The sequence below is a fragment of the Trachypithecus francoisi genome, unplaced genomic scaffold (genome assembly GCF_009764315.1).
Source record: "Trachypithecus francoisi isolate TF-2019V2 unplaced genomic scaffold, Tfra_2.0 Lachesis_group8, whole genome shotgun sequence".
In the NCBI taxonomy this organism is placed as follows: domain Eukaryota; kingdom Metazoa; phylum Chordata; class Mammalia; order Primates; family Cercopithecidae; genus Trachypithecus; species Trachypithecus francoisi.
The window spans coordinates 107,748,060-107,753,819 of record NW_022681473.1 but is presented as its reverse complement, the minus strand read 5'-3'; positions in this window follow the sequence as shown (position 1 = coordinate 107,753,819).

Below are 5,760 nucleotides of genomic sequence, written 5' to 3'. Positions count from 1 at the left end.
ACCCAGTGGCTGCCGGGTGGCCCCCTTGTCTCCGAATGATTGCAGCCACGGCCCTGATGGTACAAGATGCTGATAAACTTGTCATGGGACAAGAATTACGGGTCGTTACCCCACATGCCATCGAGGGTGTACTCAAACAGCCACCTAATCGATGGATAAGTAACGCCCGGCTCACCCACTACCAAGGACTACTACTAAATCCCCTCAGGATAACTTTCCTGCCCCCAACAACCTTAAACCCTGCCTCGCTGCTGCCCAACCCGGACCTGGACGCCCCGCTCCATGATTGCACCAAGATACTAGCTCAAGTGCACGGAGTTTGAGAGGACCTGCAGGACCGCCCACTTCCTGACGCTGACCTCGTTTGGTTCACTGATGGGAGCAGCTTCATACACCAAGGCCAGAGGTATGCAGGAGCAGCAGTGACTTCAGAGACTAAGGTAATCTGGGCAGAACCCCTGCCCCCGGGGACATCGGCCCAGAAGGCCGAACTGATAGCGCTCACCCAAGCTCTTACCTTAGGGGCAGGGAAGAAACTGACAGTATACACATACAGCCGATATGCTTTTGCTACAGCGCATATACATGGGGCCATTTACAGGGAGCGAGGGTTACTAACGGCTGAAGGAAAAGAGATAAAAAACAAGCAAGAGATCCTAGCCCTGTTAACAGCCCTATGGAGACCAGAAAAATTGGCTATTGTACATTGCCCAGGGCATCAGAAACCAACCACTCCAATTGCTCAAGGCAACTTTCTGGCAGACCAAACTGCAAGGAGTGTGGCAAAGGCTCCCAACCAACTCCTTGCACTCCAGCTCCCTGATCCGGGCCCCCGGGACTTGCCATATCTCCCTGATTATTCAGAACAAGATCTCCAGTGGATTGACAAACTTCCCCTGAAACAGATCCAGAATGGGTGGTGGACTGATACTAATGACCCAACTATCCTACCAGAAAAATTAGGACAACAAGTGTTGGAACACATCCACCGAACCACCCACCTGGGTGCCCGGCGGATGATAGACCTGATCAGACGCTCCAAGCTCAAGATCAGACATATAGCTGAGATGGCCAGCAGCATCATGACAAGTTGCAAAGTCTGCCAGCTTAACAATGCCTACCTCCAATCCCAGGCTGCCACAGGAACAAGGCTCAGGGGAACCAGGCCCAGTATTTACTGGGAAGTAGATTTTACTGAGATAAAGCCAGGAAAATACGGGTATCGGTACTTACTTGTCTTTGTAGATACTTTTTCAGGGTGGATTGAAGCATTCCCAACCAAAAAGGAAACTGCTCAGGTTGTAGCCAAGAAAATTCTGGAAGATATCCTCCCCAGGTATGGTTTCCCCGTCCAAATAGGGTCAGATAATGGGCCGGCCTTCGTTGCTAAGGTAAGTCAGGATTTGGCTTCCATCCTTGGGGCAAATTGGAAACTACATTGTGCTTACAGGCCCCAAAGTTCAGGACAGGTAGAAAGGATGAATCGGACCTTAAAAGAGACCTTAACTAAATTGACTATGGAGACTGGTGCTAATTGGGTGGTCCTTCTCCCCTACGCTCTGTTCCGGGCCCGTAATACCCCTTACAGGCTGGGCCTTACCCCTTATGAAATCATGTATGCCAGACCCCCACCCCTGGTTCCCAGCCTAAAAGATGATCTGCTCAAATCGGAAACAGAAAATGTCTCTGAACTCTTATTTTCCCTACAAGCCTTGCAGAAAATTCATCAAGAAATCTGGCCCAAGCTGAAGGAACTATATGAGACCGGTCCCCCACCGACACCCCATCCGTACCAGCCGGGAGACTGGGTCCTGGTTAAGCGACACCGACAAGAGACCTTAGAACCCAGGTGGAAAGGACCACTCCAGATACTCCTAACCACACCCACCACCCTAAAGGTAGAAGGCATCGCGTCGTGGATCCACTACACCCACGTCAAACCAGTGGACCCGACCTCCGACCTTCTTGGACCAATCACAGCAGCAACTGAAGCACCGGCCACGTGGACTGTGGACAGAGCTAAGAACAACCCCTTAAAACTCACCCTGCGCCGGCAGCATAGCTCACTGCAAACATGCAGCTAGGTAGTCTAACCCTAACATTAGTCGCCCTAGTGGCCACTGGGGCAAACACAAAACCAGTTCCTAACCCCTTTGTCTGGAGATTCTGCCTTTATGAAAACCGAACCCACCCTGGGCAACCTCGTAAGCCCGGGAAGCTATTGGCCAGTGCTGACTGCCCCTCCACAGGGTGCAGTGACCCAATTTTGCTAAATTTTACTGGTTTTCAGATAGCCAAACCAGTGGTACCAATGATATGTTTTGAGTTTGATCAGACTAAGTACAATTGTAAACACTATTGGTGGCACCAAAATGCAGGCTGCCCCTACAGTTACTGTAAAAATGCACTCAATCAGAGGGTGGAACGAGCAATCCGGGTGGAACTTCTACCAGCAGGGTAGAGGCGGCATCTATACTTGGATAGTTAAGGATCCTTGGAACTCCCGCTGGACCACGCCTCAACATGGGGCTGTATACTATTCCTCTTCCTCCACGTGGCCTAGCAGTCACCTCTATCTGTGGCGTGGCCTAGTTCAGGTACGGCCCCTGGTCCATGGGGATATCCAAAAACAGGAAGACAGACTAACACAAGATTTACGTCCTTTCTCCTGGTTAGAATTATTACAAGAAGGATTAGAACTTGCTAATCTTACAGGACTTCACAGCTTGTCTGGCTGCTTTCTGTGTGCCACCCTAGGGCGTCCACCGCTAACCGCTGTCCCTCTGCCATGGGAATCCTTTACCCAAACTAACAACCTTCGGAATCTCTCGAATGCCCCTATTCTTAATGTGCCACTGTACCGGAACCCCAGTCAGGAGAAGTTTCCCTACTGTTTTTCAGGCACTAACTCTAGCCTCTGCAACATCACGGTAGCGCCCCCTAATGCCAACCTGAGGGCCCCACCGGGCATATTCTTTTGGTGTAATGGAACATTATCTAAGACCCTATCTGGTCCCTCTGTTACCAACCTACTGTGTCTCCCTGTCGTACTAGTTCCCCGGTTAACTCTACTAACTGCCGGCAAGTTCCTGGGGTACACCGGTAACTGGACTAGCACTGCTATTCACCCAGCCCCTGGACCGAGACATGCACGAGCCATATTTCTCCCCCTCATTGTGGGAATCTCCCTCACCACATCCCTCATTGCGGCCGGACTGGCAGGGGGAGCCCTAGGTCACACCCTCATAGAAAGCAACAAGTTGTACCGACAATTTGCCGTTGCTATGGAGGAGTCGGCTGAATCCCTTGCCTTCCTTCAGCGACAGCTCACATCCCTAGCTCAGGTAACCTTGCAGAACCGGAGGGCCCTAGATCTACTCACTGCTGAAAAAGGTGGTACATGTATGTTCCTGAAGGAAGACTGTTGTTTTTACATAAATGAATCAGGGCTTGTAGAGAACCGGGTCCAACAGTTACGCAAGTTAAGCATAGAAATGAAGAAACAGCAATTTGCCTCAGCTGCAAACCAATGGTGGAATTCCTCTATGTTTTCTCTGTTAACCCCCTTCCTTGGACCCCTGCTAAGCCTACTATTTCTGTTTACCATAGGACCCTGTGTTATTAACCGAATTTTGCAGTTTGTCAGGAAAAGGTTTGACACCATACAGCTCATGGTCCTCAGAGCCCAATACCAACCTGTAAACGCGGAAACAGAATCAGACTTATAAGACCCAAGATTGGCTCCAGAGGTACCTGAGAGAGGGGGAAATGTAAGAAATCAAACATTTATCTCAGTCCAGGGCCCAGTACAAACATCCCTCCATTTGTCTCAACTTCCTGGGCCCAGTGCAAACATTCCTCCATTTGTCTCAACTTCCTGGGCCCAGTGCAAACATTCCTCCATTTGTCTCAACTTTAGAAAAACACCACCTGGAGAGTCCCCGATAAGGTCACAACAGTTTGTGGAGTGGTTTTACTGAAAGCGCGGGAACCAATAAAAAAACTGCTAAATGTATAACTTAAAATGTTAACCAATTGTAATGCTGTAACCCAAAGAATTCCCTTGTTTCTCTGTAACCTTACATATCCTGTTTACATCAGGCTATAAAAAGCGAGCACATGCATTGTTCGAGGCCCTCTTGTATGCTGTGGAGCAGAGGGACCAAGTTCGAACTTGCAATAAAGATCCTTGCCGCTTGGCTTTGACTCTGGACTCTGGTGGTCTTCTTCGGGGAATAAACGGTCTGGGCATAACAATTACATTATATTGCAAATATTACACTTTATCCCATAAATATGTACAATTATTATTTGTCAATTAAAACTAATAATAAAGGCCAAAAATAAAATATAAAAATAATAAAAATATAAAAATCAAAATTACAAAATCATGTGCTTCCTTTTCACTAGAAAGGAATTTTCACTAGATATTAAGGTTACTAGGGGTTAAGAATTTTAGGCTGGGTGTGGTGGGTCACATCTGTCATCCTAGCACTTTGGGAGGCCAAAGCAGGAGAATCACTTGAGCCCAGGAGTTTGAAACCGGCCTGGGCAACATAATGAGACTCTGTCTCTACCAAAAAAAAAATGTTTAAATAGCTGGGTGTGGTGGTGTGCACCTGTAGTCCCAGCTACTTAGGAGGCTGATGTGGAAGCATTGCTTGAGTCCAGGATATTGAGGCTGCACTTAAGCCATGATCATACCACTCTACACTCCAGCCTAGGTGACAGAGCAAGACCCTGTCTCTAAAAATCAAATCTTTAAGAATTCTAATTCGCTTGAGCCCAGGAGTTCAAGACCAACCTGTGCAACATAGTGAGACCCCATCTCTACAAAAAATTTTTAAAATTAGCCAGGCTTGGTGGCACATGCCTGTTGTCCCAGCTACTTGGGAGACTGAGGTGGGAAGATGGTTTGAGCCCCAGAGGCAGAGGTGCAGTGAGCCGAGATCATGCCATTGCACTCCAGCGCGAGACCCTGTCTCAAAGGGGGAAGAAAAAAAACACTTAGGCACCATGGTAAAACCTCTTTTCGACCAAAAATACAAAAAAAAAAAAAAAAAATTAGCCCAGCATGGTGGCATACATCTGTAGTCCCAGCTACTCAGGAGGCTGAAGTAGGAGGACTACTTGAGCCCAGAAGGCAGAGGTTACAGTGAGGCAAGATCACACTGCTGCACTCCCAGTCCGGGTGACAGAGACCTCATCTGAAAAAAATAAATTAATAAAAAAGAATTCTAATTAATTTATGTAATAAAGACTACCAGATGTAGTAAAGATGAAAGAAAATAACTCAGCCGGGTGTGATGGCTCAAGCCTGTAATTCTAGCACTTTGGGAGGCCAAAGCAGGTGAATCACTTAAGGCCAGGAGTTCAAGACCAGCCTGGCCAACATGGCAAAACCCTCTCTCTACTAAAAATAGAAAAAAAAATTAGCTGGGTGTGGTGGCACACATCTGTAATCCCAGCTACTTGGGAGGCTGAGGGACAAGAATCATTTGAACCTGAGAGGCAGAGGCTGCAGTGAACTGCTTAGATTGAACCACTGAATTCCAGCCTGGGTGACAATGGAAGACTCTGTATCAAAAAAAAAAAAAAGAAAGAAGAAGAAGAAGAAGAAAGAAAGCAAACAACTGTATATAAAAAATGTATTTTAAAAGTAGGTGTGTTTTTAGCAAGAAAAAGTATGTGCGGAATGTGTTTCCTTTAAAGGAAAAAGAGAATGGTGTTATCTTGAAAACAAGACGATTGTTCCAGAAT